The sequence below is a fragment of the Sminthopsis crassicaudata genome, chromosome 2 (assembly GCF_048593235.1).
Source record: "Sminthopsis crassicaudata isolate SCR6 chromosome 2, ASM4859323v1, whole genome shotgun sequence".
In the NCBI taxonomy this organism is placed as follows: Eukaryota; Metazoa; Chordata; class Mammalia; order Dasyuromorphia; family Dasyuridae; genus Sminthopsis; species Sminthopsis crassicaudata.
This window is the reverse complement of record NC_133618.1, coordinates 171,957,519-171,971,732: the sequence shown is the minus strand read 5'-3', so window position 1 is coordinate 171,971,732 and position 14,214 is coordinate 171,957,519. Positions and strand designations below refer to the sequence as shown.

The window sequence follows — 14,214 nt, the reverse complement described above, 5'->3', positions numbered from 1 at the left end:
TCCCCACCCCCTTCCTCTTTAGTTTTCGCCTACTTTGTTTCCGCAGACTCAGTCCAGACGTTTACCATTTTATGATCTGGAAATAGCTTGGGCTTGGCGTTTATCTGGCTATTTTTGTTGAAAATAGTTGGCCTTCTTCAACGCATGTAAAATCGACATCCATGTATCTCTTTTGTGGAAGCTTAAAGGAAGGAAGGACTGACCATTTCCAATTAAAATAACCTTGACTGTGTTCATAATAAAAAATAAAACTAGGCAAATGTGGGGTAATCACAGTTTTGGACCGTAAATTGTACCTTGTAGCAATTGAAAAGAGCCTGGAAATTGCTGTTTTAAAGAATTAAAATTTTATTATTTTTATTAATAATGTAACTTGTGCAATACTTCAATTTCTATTGTATCAATGTGGTGTTTTTTTTTCAATGTAACTTTGTTGGGATTAGTAAAGAATATACTAGTGTTATGATATTGTATTGTGAAATGTAAATGTGACATTTTATTATTTTGAAAAAGAAATATCATGCCCAAAGGTATGCCTGATTTATATCCAGCTTTTTTTCCTAACACAGCTGTGTAATATTTTTGAAAGCATTTGTAGTTGCCACTTCTCAAGCAGAATATATGATGTGGTGTTCCAGTTAGATATGTGTATCCTAGAGACACCTGTTTCTTAATTGTATTTGACCATCATTTGTGGTCTGTCTTACATCTGGAAACAAAATTGAATTAGTTTCAAAAAATTGGAGAAAATAAGTAAATAATTATATTATCTCAGTATAAAAAAATGGGGTTAAAGAAATTCTGGGGGGGAAACTGTGCTTTCAGAGATGGGAAAAATACTGCATAAAGAGCTATATGGAATTGTAACTTTATTTCTGAATGCTATGATTTGGCCAAATTGACAAGTGTATTTTGTCCATTGAGTACAATATTTTCTATTCTTTGATCTTCGTTATGATTTATTATCTGCTATAAAAGAAAATAAAGTCTCTATGTAACAACATGTGGTTTACAGCATTCAGATAAATTATAGTGCCAGATTTTTTATACAATAGGATTAAAATTTCAGATATTTACAAATATATATGAAGCAATATACATACATATGTATGAAACTATAAATACATATATATCATATACACATATATAATGTATATGTCATTTGGCTTCACCTCATTGAATTGCAAAAATTCAAAAGACTTTTGTATTTAAAACAAACTTTTTCACCCCCAATAAGACAGTCACACTATATGAAAATTTACTTTAAAAATGAAATAGTTCTTTGAGTGATTATTTATTAATGAATTAAACTTGAATCCTACACTATGATGGAAAAACTGACCACAATCCATGGGTAACCTGGTATGCCCTTAGATACTAGAAAATACATATCCAGAAGAAAATCTTTACAAACTTTATTGTCCTTCCCACATCAGTTTTGCTTCATCTTCATTCATATCACTAAACATTTTTTGTATTTCTCAAGAGCTCTGGTGGAACTGTCAAAACAGAATTTCAAGTTGACTTGATCATTTAGCAGACTTACATCTGTTGGAGTGATAATACTTTTTATTTTAGAAACGCACACCCACATGAAAGAACTCACAGTAGTTTCCTATGTTTTTGCCATTGTGTGCCTGAAAGTGTGGGTGCATTTAACCTCATATATCACCTGAAATCTTTTATGTAGTATTATTGGATATATTATGAATGAGAGAAAGAAATATTTCAAGAAAGTAAGAGTGAATAAAACTTAATAACAGTCTTTCAAAGGAGAATTTCCAGATTTGAAAAATTATTTCTTAGCCTTTTTCCAAATTGAGATAGTACTTATTAGTCTGTTATTTCACCCTTTCCATGAACATGTCCAGTTTTTAAAAAATTAATGCATACTGATGATTTTGCAGCACATGTCAGTAATATTCAGCATTACCAATGAACATGGAGTTCTGCTAGAAAGCTGTTAAATCCATCTTGGGATATTATCTATGAGGAATTGAAATGATGTATCATTGTTCCCTTAAAATTTCATGCTTTTTTCCTAAACATTTGAATTTAATTTTTAGGTGACTTAAATATAGCTTGCAATTCTTTTCTAAAAAGCAGTATCCTAGGATAAGTATTTAACAGGCTTGATTTATTAGTTTTTATTTGAGGTTGCGATTTTTCTCTGTGATAGAATGTCACATTTTAGAATATATAAAATATTTAAAGATTTTTTAGTAATTTGAATTAATTTGCTGCTATCTCAACTAAACTTAAAGAAGTTAACAGCTTCTGTGAATGTGTGGATATAGCACTAAGCATTAAATATAACTGGACTAAGACTTTTTGAACAGTGTTATTTGTGCATAATATGTGTGCATGCTAAAAGTGAAAACTATCATATTGTTTTTAAGTAGATAAATATCATAACCACAGAAAAAGGTTAAATCTTCCTGAATATTTTCAACCTTTGCCTTTATTGTGAACATATTTTTGAAGCATACAGTTAGTTATACAAAGATCAAAATGATTTTCAATTGCTGCCACTATTGAAGATAAGAAAAAGTTAGCGGTAATTGGCAATAAAGACTAAGTCCTATTTTCAACAAACAATTGAAAACCACAGTGGATCCTGAAGCTGGTGGGCATAATAAGGTCAGAGCTCATAGATAAGCTTACAATGATGGCAAATGGATGTATTCAGACTGAAGTTGTAACTGAAGTTATTTTGATTTAGAGGGGAAAAAAGTGTTAATTTATCCTCTTGATGTTTTTTTTTTTTAAATGGGAGAATTGGGGAATTCTTAATCCATGCCAATTGGCAAAGTGACCTTCCTGTAGTTTTTGCTGTTAGTGAACAAATATTGACCATGTTGTGAATATAGTCTTTATTTACTAGTACATGATAAAGCTGTAAAACTTAACCAGTACAATAAAATCATACTCGTTTCTTACTTGCCTCGATATTTTTATCCATTTAATAGGCAACCCTATGAGACAATATCTACCTTTTAAAACACAAGTGCATAGCTTAACTACTATTAAGAGCCCTTTACCCAGTTTTGTCTGAGGATGAAAGAATGATTTCTCAGGTCTTAAAGCTGAAATTCAGTAGTTTGGTAGAAAGAAATATTGAATATGAAGCCAGAATAATTCAATGGGCATCATGGGTGATGGTTTCCCCTGTGAGTTACAGAAAGGTTTGTATTGCCATTGTAAGAATTAAGTATGGGATTTACAAATTGAAATGACTTTTTTATGACTCATCCTACACTTAGAAGAAATAATTTTGAAAAATTGACTATAATTTCAAGATTTTGGAAGCCTTTCCTATGCTAAAACATAATGTAGTTTACACAAATTATGAAAATCATTTTAATCTAACATTTCAGTCAATGCTGCAAAGTCAAATATCCAAAGATTTTTGTTGTAGATGTTTAGTCATTTTTGACTCTTTGTGACTCACTTTGGGATTTTCTTAGGAAAAATACTGGATTGATTTGCCATCTCTTCTCCAATTCATTTTACAGATGAGGAAACAGGCCAAAATCGTCAAATGATCTGTCCAGGGTCAGACAGCTAATTAAGTATCTGAGATCAGATTTGAACTCACAAAGATGAAACTTCTTACTTCCAGGTTTGCACTATTTCCACTGAGCCACTCAACTACCTAGTTTAAAGAAGAACTAGATTAAAAGGCTGACTTTTTGGGGAATTTTTCAAGTACTTGTCTTTCCTCTCTTTACAAGACAAAAAAATGTTTAAAGGGAAATAAATCTTGGGTAGGTTTATTTGAAATGTCTCTTCCACCTACTTAATACAAGGTTTTTTGAGAATCTCTCATCCAATGAGATATCAAAATAATATCATCAGATCCTCTCTGAATGCTTTTTCTCTGCAGCTTTCTTTCATCCCTCCCTCCTGTTCCCCAGATCCCCATTTTTTTCTCCAGTGTGCTCAATACCAGGTAATTACATATTCCTTTTACTGAATTGCCCTTGAGCTCAAATATTCCCTCACTGAGCCAAAATATATATATATATATATATATATATATATATATATATATATATATTTTTTTAATACATTTTTTTCACCTGGACAATTATAATATTTTTTGGTCCTTAACTGAAATGATATATACCTGAATTTTCATTGTAAATAGAGAAAAATAAATTGAAAGAAATTTGATGAAAGAATTGGTCATGTTCAAACAGAAAGATATCCTTTGATGGACTCACAAGTTGACATTGTGAATCATTTCCCTATATCCTGGGTTCCCTCTACCCATCATATAATATACTATGATGGCAGTCAGGGTTGCTCTATTTCACAAAGTAAATGGAGTGAATTCCTGTGATTTCTGGGCAGATTAAACAAAAAGTAATAGTCTACTTCTCCTGTGAAAGTATAGAATTTTAGATCTTAATTATGTACTATCAGAAAAATACCAAATAGTCCTTTAAAATAGCCAACTATTTTTGATAATTAATATTTGAGCTGGGGGTGGGGTAGGGTATTGTTAGCTCAATTCTTAAAGGTTTTAAAATCCTATAATGTAATTTACACTCCCCAGGATGTTACTTTTTCCATGTTAATAAGATATTTTTTACTTTTTCAGATTATATTAGCACTTAAAGGATAGTAAGGTTCATAATTTAGCAGTTTTCAATGTTGTGGTTTTCCAAATTATTTTCAGGTCATTTACAAAATTCCTTGAGAGTCCAAAGTAATATCACATGAAACATGTTTTCCCTCTTCCTTCCACATATATTTTTCCACTGTGGACTCATTTCAGCAATCAAAAGCAAAAATTTGAACAATATAAGACTATAGTTATGATATATTATTATTTATCAACACTAAGAAAATATTACATAACTTTTATTATATTTTTTTTGCTGGGAGAAAGTGGGAGCAGGTTGAGTTTGTTATTCATAGGCCTTTTGTTTCACCCTTGTAGTTTCTCTGGTGAAATGTTTGAAGACCACAGCATTAAGTTATGACAGACTAGTTTCCTACATTCCTTAAATATTCTGGTTATTAATATTCTTAAATATTCGGGTTATTAACCTATGGATCTGGCAGTGAAATAGAAATTGTGATTAGAGAAATAGGCTTGTCTAAATCTTGAATTTTGACCATTATGCCATCTCTATTCTAAGATATTTTATATACAGAAGAGTGGAAAATTCAATTAAGCAAACATTAAGCATCTAATTATAAAAATTGTAATAAATGATGAGGAGAAACATATCAAGAAGATTATATAGCATATGTTCACATGGTATAATATATAACTGCAAAGAAAAAATAAAAATAAAGTGTTATGGGAAGTTGGAAGACCACTTATGAGTGAAAGGATCAGAAAAGAGTTCTTGACTGAGGTGCCACTTATTTAGGAGGAAGTTGAAAGAAGAGAGGTTTTAATAAGTGCTCATGGGGAAAAGATGAAGATTAAATAAGCATTTGGTTTGTGGGGGAAAGGTTATGATATCTGATGACAGAGAAGATATTACTATTTAATTTTTATTTCATTTCTATTTTCTTGACAATGATGTTTGGAATGGAAAAGAAAGAACAGAATTTGCTAATGAAGAATTGGTGCTTAAAATAAATACAAAGATATTAAGAGAATACCTAGCTATCCTATACTTAATGAGTTCAAACCATGAGAGTCAAATGAACTATATCCTCAGATACTGAGTATAATGGTAGATGTGATGCTGAGCCATTGATAGTAGCTTTGAATGACTGTGAAAAACAGGTTTACCATGGGATTTGAGCAGTATTGATGGCCTAATTGTGAGAAAGTGTAAAAAAAATGAAGCCTTCAAATTGCAGCCTAGTGAACTTGGCTTAGGAGCACAACTGTAGAATGTTATATTGTTATTATATCATATCTCATATTATTCATTTTGTCATTTAGGCTATTTGCTGCATGTCCACTTCTCTCCTCTTCCCCATTTCATGTCCCTCTATCCCTGTCTTCTCTTTCACATTTGTTCCAGATGATGAAATGGCCGTATTCTTTACTAAGCCTAATACCTCTACTTATTTAGGTGATTTCATTCCATTCCATCTTTTCCAGCAGATTGCCCCCTCTATCATCCCTACTCAATCACAATATTTTCAATCTTAACTGCTGGCTCATTCTCTAAGCCTAAAATGAGACCTCATCATTCCTATCCTGCATTGTAATTAGTTGTAGCTAAACACCTTAAAAAGGCCACATACAAAAAGTGCTTCCACTTTTTCTTAGTGATTCAGCTTCTGACTTTATCATTCCATTGAAATTGCTCTTTTTAAAGTTACCAATGATTTTTAATGGCCAGATTCAATGGACTTTTCTTAGTCTTCACTCTCCTTGACATGTCTGCAGCCTTTGACATTGCTGATCACCTTTCCCTTCTTAATACTTTCCTTTTTCTAGATTTTTGTGGTTCTTCTATCTATCTAACTGCTATTTTTCAGTTTCTTTTGATGAATTCTCATCTAGAACCTGCAAGATATCTCACAGAATTATGACTTAGGCTCTGTTCTCTTCTCCTTCTAGCTCACTTCATTTGGCTATCTCATTCCCTTATTGAGTGAGTGCTGATGAGATGACCAAAAGAGGAAGTGTAGGGAAAGAAGAAAAGAAAGCTTAGGGTCCTGAGTCACATATATAATATGTGTGGGGTAAGGTATGATTGACCCAGTGAAGGAAATGATGATCTGTTAGGAAGGTAGGGACATAACTGTGAATGAACAATTTCATGAAAAACCAGGGAGAAGAGATTTTTTTAAAAAGAGAATGGATTAATTAATAGTATGAAATCCTGCTAAGAGGTCTAGAAAAATAAGGAGTAAGAAAAGACCATTGGATTTTTTAAAAGGAGGCTCTAGGTGTGTTCATAGTGTCCAAATCCTATCCATGGACATCGACTATTATATTTTCAATTGGAGACATTACAGTAATGAGCCAAATGATAATAGAGAACAGCCTAAAAATGAACATTCAGCCATCAAAAAGATGCTCAGTTTGTTATTAGTGAAGAGATTCTGCAATTTAAAAAATTCTGTTCAATTCATTTCTGGTCATAATAACAAAAAATAAATTTCAGTTATTCTAAATTTTTCTAAATCTATTGAGCATTCAATGTAGGGCAGGGAAAATAGATACTAGAAAATGTCACCCCTGACATAGAATAGTTACAGAAAATTTGGGACTTTTCAAATTGACTTTTTATTATTTGCATACCTTACCCTTGATTGGTTCTTTTTTTTTTTTTTTTTTTTCTTTTTTTAGGTTGAATTCCCCCTGAAAGGTCATTTAGACAGTGTAATTAAAATACTTAAGAATCACTGGGGGATTTTATATTTTCTTCCTATTTGATATTAGTAAATGAACAAAATCATGGATTCTCTCTGGAATTAACAGAAATATGATGAAATATAAGAACAAATAAATCTTACTGTGGATAAGTGGATTATTTATATACTTATACTGCTTTACATTTAAGTTTGTAACCAATGGCGATATTATTTATTTGGTAATGATAGCTTCTATAAAACACAGGTACCTCTATATAGAGGAAAGATTTGATGCTTTTGTACAAGTTAATGACAAAACTGAATTCACTGAGTCACAAAAGTTTAGAGTTGCTGGAGACCTATAGTATAATATTTCCAGATTTTTATTGGAAAGGAACTCCTTTCTGAAGCTGATGATTTCACTGTGAGATACATAGCATAGCTCTAATTGTTAAGAAATTTTCCTGACATCAAAACAAAATCTGACTCTCTACACTTTCTACCCAATACTTCTGGATCTGGCTTTTGGAACCCAAGAAAATATGTCTAATCCTTCTTTTGCATGGCAATCATGGTTGTCTTTCTCAGAATCCTTTTCATCTTAGCAATGGTACTGTTAAATTAAGGCACCCCGGACTGAACAGAATACTTTAGGTGTTGTTTGATCAGAGATTGAGATTACTGGAATTCTTAGTCATCAATAAGGGAAGTCCTTATTTCTTAAAACTATGCTTTCTTTTATGCAGCTCAAGATTCCATTATCTATGATGATGATTTAAAATGTATGTTCCTGATTCTGTAATATTAAGTGCTGGGAATACAAAGAAAAACAAAAATATAATAATAATCCCTACTGTAAATGAGCTAATGTTATTTTAGGGGAGATAACATGTAAATAATATTTTCTTGTTCTTTCATTCTTCAATGAGAAGATTGTGAGCTTTGTTGTATACTGTATAAAACAAAATAAAATACTACCTCCTAGGACTCAACTCCTTTGGAACTGTATATTCAGTTTCACTAGCTAAAGTCTCATGGCACACCTCTTTAATCTACAAAAAAGGAATTTTTATCTTCTAAATTTGCAAAATTTTATGGCTGCAAATATTTTGGCAATGTACTTCAATGGCTTAATAATGAATGTTATTATTATTAATATGTAAGATAACTGACCCATGAGAGTGGTGTCAGAATTGTGACAATTATAGTCATTTTGTCTATAGTCAAGAAAAAAAAGAGGCTCTATGCCGATTTTAGGGATTAGAAAAGAAAGCACCTTATTTATTTTCTTAATTTTACATGTAAAGAAACTGAGACCCAGAGAGATAGAGTTATTTATTTAAAGTTGTATTAGAGGTTGTGAAGAAAGAGCCCACATCAGAGGTAAGAAGATCTCTGATGCATACTAGCTGTGTTAGAAGGCAGAGATGTTAAAACATAATCTAAAGCATTGTACCCCAACACTCTCTGGGACAGCCCCACCAGATAAAATTGTAAGTGGGAAATATTTATCAGAATAAAGGAAAATACAGCAGAATGTAGATAATGTTAATATGTGGTTTTCTTGACAAAAAGGCCCTTAGGGATTTCTATATGCAATTTAATGGTACCCTTTTCAGTTTGAGTTGGATACCACTCCTTTAGGCAACTCTTCATGACTGTAAAATACAAAGGTGATGTTGCATTGATAGCATAAGGATTTCCTTACCTGGAAGTTCTCTGTACCAAGGAAATAAAATATCTAGTACATAACATCTTTCCCTATTCTATACAGTTGCACAGTGACAGACTCAGGACAATTCAATTTCTCTGGTTCTAATATTGTGCTCTTTCTTTTACACCTCACTGTTCAAATGGTAAATGCTGAATATAGTGGCTGTGCCTCTTCCAAAATATGCAAATTGTATGTTTTACAAAATTCATATAAGTAGAAAAAAGCCCCTTTACCAGAGACTTAAAGACTTTTAAAAAGATAACTCCATAGTCTGTTAAGCTGCTGAAAAGTCACACATTGCTACCTTTGTCAAATAATTGACACCTAATTCAGAAATGACATATGAAAATGATACTATATTCAGTGTCTATAAGTAGATATTCTTTAGTTATAAGATGCCCATTGCTGTGTCCAACAAAATAGAATCAACTGAGTGGGAAGGGGATTTATGGGTAATATAGACATATAACTAAAAGAGATTATAGAAGCCATTCATTCCAATTCCCTCATTTTAAAGCTGAGCAAACCAAAGCCCAGACAGTTTAAATGATTTATTTCCAAGTCACATTTATTTCCAAATATTCCAACATAGATACCTTGACTTAAGATCTAACAATTCATGTTATCCAATAAACTGAAGCTGATAGATTTAGTGACTTATTCACAATCACACTACTATTAAACAACTGAACTTTGAATTTAATCTAACTCTTTCAAATTCATTGCTATTTCCTCCACAAGACATTATTTATATTAATTAATTAATATAATAAATAGTTAATTTTAGTGTAATGGCGGTAATCAGAATCTCTTTTCCTTAATCTTCTCTGTCGAGAGAGCATCCTATATTGCTGAGCTGAATTCTCTTGGACACTTAAAATAGAATGTGGGATCACTTTGGGGTAATGCAACCATTCTTTGGTACCTCTGAGAAAAGCATTGAGAAGGGGCTGCTTCAAAGGTGATTAGACACTGAGCCAGAAAGAGTGACCCATTTAATGAACATTGAAAGAAATAACTCCACCATTTGGTGTTCTTTCAGTATCTCTCTCTTTGTCTCAGTATTCTTTTTTTCTCAGTCTTTCTCTTTGTTTTTATTTGTCAACTTGGTCAAGACTCTGTGGAGGCTCTTGCTTGGATTTCTTATGAAGTAGTGAAATTATCTCTCCTCATAGATATGAGAACTGTTTATGTGTGGATGAAGGTGACATGTATTGCCTAATTGAGTGTGACCCTGCACATTAGGCCACTGTTCATCTCTTCTTTTTGCTTTCCTTTTCCTAAGCATAAATATCTGAAAAAGTATCTTGAAATTAATGTTTTAAAGCTTGGAGGCAATTTAGTGATTTAAAGAGGTCAGAAGTTCCTGAGTATCTTTCTCAGGTCTGACTGACATGAAGAGATATATTCTCCCTTCTTAGAGAAGCTGACCACCAACAGGAGCATGAGTTTAATTCATATACTGGCTTCTAAGTGGATTTGTTTGGAGTTGTTTGGATACAGTGGAAACTGAGGTGAAGGTGAAACAGTTATGAATATTTGGCTTCACAAATATATTTTATGTTTTAATGTTTTTAATATTAATCTCTTAGGAGAGTACAAATACAATTATAGCTTAATGTTTTAAGTCCCTGAGAGTGAATGTTTCTGAATCTTTTCTCTCTTAAGTATATCCTTTGTAACATCCACTCTGGGACCAGTATCTATGGGGAGTCTTGGTACATGTACAAAATTACAGAAGTAATGATTGATCATGTGTGGATAACTCATGTGGCAAAGGAGCAAGTTAATACTCCTAACCCTTTTCTCCCTTTGCAGAACTGTCATAAAGCTTTTCTTAAGTGTAGTTTTCTTTTGATTTTTGAGGACTGGCCTTTACAGAGTCCACAGCTGACACTTCTTTCTATCACAAGGACTTATGCTCTCTGAAACTACCTTTTCTCAGATGACTATTCATTTGAATAGATACATTAAATCCTACAGATTTAGATTCTCTGATCCCCTTGGGAGGGAGAGATGGAGAAGGAAGAGAGAGGAAGAGAGAGAAAGAAGGGGGGGAACAGACAGAGAAAGTGAGTATAATTCCTCCAGTACTATATTTGTTCCTTGTTTGACTATCTGATATATCCCTGCATTGACTGCCATTTTGTATGTTTCCAAGGATTTGTCTTCAGAAAGTCATAAGATATTTTCTACCTTCATTCAGTGGTCAAATCACTATTATCCTCTCAAGTTGATTAAGGACTTAATTTATATCTGGGGTATATTTCTGATTAATTCAATCAAGGACTTCTAGAATTAAATTACTTGGGTTAAGAGAAGAATACTCTCCTTGAATTTTTCTACTTTCTACTTTGAGCATCTTTTTACTTCCTTTTTGGAAACTCTAGACATGAGCCAAACCTAGACTTTCTTTAGGTGATTTTCTCTAGGAAAACTAGGATGGAATATAAAAAGCCAGAGACAACAAAACAGAGCCTGGCATTTTTCTTTGAGGCCTTTCTTATAAATTTACCATATCTGAGGGATTCTTGGATGCACATGTATATGTGTGTGTGTTTACATACACACATATATGTGTATATATGCAACCATATAGGCATACAGACATGTATACTTATATTTCATTTAGACATTGAGTTTTAAAATAAAATTATTTTTAGAAAACAAACTAAGAATCTTATAGAAGGAAAATTACTGAAAGCCATTTTTAAAACCTTTCTATTATGCTTCAAAAATCAAAGTGAGACTGTAGCAGTGTATGTTGATATTAAGCGTTATAACTTATAAAGATCTCCCTCATCTTTAGTATTTATATACTGTTTTAAGGTTTGCAAAATGCTTTATGCACATTATCTCAATTCATCTTGGGAGATGAGTCTTGTTATTATTCCCATTTTACTGATGAAAAATCAGAAACTGGGGGAAATTAAGAGACTTACTTAAGGCCACACAGATAATATATATCTAAAGCAGGAATCAAACTCAGATCTTCCCCACTCACTCAGGTCTAGTTTTCTGTTCATTATGTCATCTATTTAGCATGATTGAAAAGCTCTTTAAGCTTAAGGTAATAAGGACATAGAAATATAAGATTTTTTCTCATTCACAGAAAACATGTCAGATTTTACAAATACATTTAAGCTTTTGATGAAAAATTCTATATAAGCTTACATTGTAATTATTATCTATATCATCATTCAGAGTTCAAGTGGAGAAAGCAGTCAGAGAATTACAATTTCAATGCAATAATTGCAGCTGCTCAGAAATGTTTAATAACTGTATCAAGAAAATAGATTGTCCAGAATAGTATGAGGAATCTTACTGAAGCCATGAGGCCCCCCCTAAGAGTCTTAAACCTGTCTTCATTCTGTACATCCCTCATTCATTTTGAAGAATTTCAAGGAAACTGGTATACATTTCTCTATTTTTTGCTCAGAAGCAGCATAAAGGGAATTCTTTTATAACTGTCCAGAGGAAGGGAGGGAATTTAAATTGTAGTTAATTTGCATATTAATGCTAAATCCAAATGCAACTAATTTTAATAGTTCTGTGTGTGAAAACTTCCTTTATAAGCTTGGATCTATAGGATACTTAGCTATATCTTGATATTGCTATTGTTGTTGTTGATGATGATGGTGATGACTTATTTGATCAGAAACTTGCTCAATTCTGAAGATCTTAAAAAAGAGAGTGGTTGATTCAATAGAGATCCTGATGAAAGGATTCAGGTGAATATTAGAGGGAATGATCTCTGAAATCCTTTAAAACCCAAAAATCTATGATTCTAAAAGACAGATCAGAAGCTCTTATGAACGAATTGGTGAAAAAATAATAGCTTCTATTATTATTATTATTATTATTATTATTATTATTATTATTATTATTGTTTATGTTCAGACATAACCTGCTGTACCTGTTTCTCCTGCCCCCAAAATAATAATGAGATTGCAGAGATCCTCAGGATAGATGCCCAAAGTGACAAAGAAAAAAGCAATACTTAAGCTACACCCTACAAAGAAAGTCATGAGCAACAAAATAATATATATAGAAGCAGATAAACTAAATTTGCTCATGCCATCAGGAATATTAGATTTCAAAAAAGGCATTGAGTCAAGAGAGCTGGATTTCTGCAAGGACTGTGCTTTGTCCATTTGTCCTAGTAATAATAATCACTCAATTTCATGTTTGCACAATGTTTTATCTTTTTAAAGCTTTAACAATACATTGTTTTATTTGACCCTCCCAACAATCCTAGGTGGTAGTAGTATGTATTAGTAGTCAGATTTTGCTACAAGAGAAACTGAGAGTAGGGCAAGTAACTTGGCCAGATTTATGATACCTGATGATGGAAGCAAGTACTTAGTCCCAAATGACTCTCTGGGAACGGTACAAGATTTCTTCACTCTCTTGCCCTTAAAGACCTTCTTTCTGATACCTGTACATAACTTCTTTTCTCTGCTGATGATGCTCAGTGTCCAAGAACTATATTATAGTAGATTCCTCAATGTTGTGCTATCTATCAAAATTTCTTCCTACTTTTCCCCATCCTTACACCTTATGTTAGACTTTCTTATTTGTTTTAGAATGCTATTAATTCCTAGAATATTAAGCAAATCTAAGTGGAAACTAAAAATGTATTCCAAATAAAAATTTAAATGACAGTTGGGATTATTGGAATAACTGCTTCTTTCACTTTGTATGGTTAACAAGAACTGATTACATCCTAGCCTTATTGAACCTAAGAAAGGAATTAAGATGTGTTGTGTTAAATACCCAAAATAGTCAAGCAAAATAGTGTTGACTAAAATGTATTTGTTGCAAAATTTAATCTCCTTTAGAAGTTATTAAACTTAAATTTTGACTACTACTGACTATTCATAGTATTTCAATGTAGGTACACTATTTGTAGAAAGTAGTCAGGTCAAAATAATATTTTTTTGGCTATATAATTTTACACATAGAGTTTTAGTTCATTATTTTTAGTGTTTTTAGGTTTAAAACAGCTATGCTTGAATGAGCTCAAAATCAGTATTTGTAAATGGAGTATTGCACTATTGAATAATTTTTTGACTAATAATTCATAAATATAAATATTTTACATCCAATTCTAAACAAAATATGCTTTTTCTAAACAAAATAAATATGTATTTAGCAATCACTATCCCCCTTCCCATTTTATAGATGAGTTTGTGATCTGAATGAAGGAATCTTAGTGA

At 32.0% G+C, this 14,214-nt stretch overlaps 1 protein-coding gene across 9 annotated transcripts in view; it reads left to right on the top strand.

Annotated features, from left to right (window-relative positions):
- PLCB4 (phospholipase C beta 4) overlaps positions 1-14,214 on the top strand; it is a 461,856-nt gene that overhangs the window by 2,171 nt on the left and 445,471 nt on the right. Inside the window, exon 3 of one of the 9 annotated variants that reach the window (XM_074287877.1) lies at positions 3,516-3,622. The exons of the other annotated variants lie outside the window; for them this stretch is intronic. The gene's annotated coding sequence lies outside the window, so the exon portion shown is untranslated. The remainder of the gene's footprint in view (positions 1-3,515; positions 3,623-14,214) is intronic. 9 annotated transcript variants of the gene reach the window in all.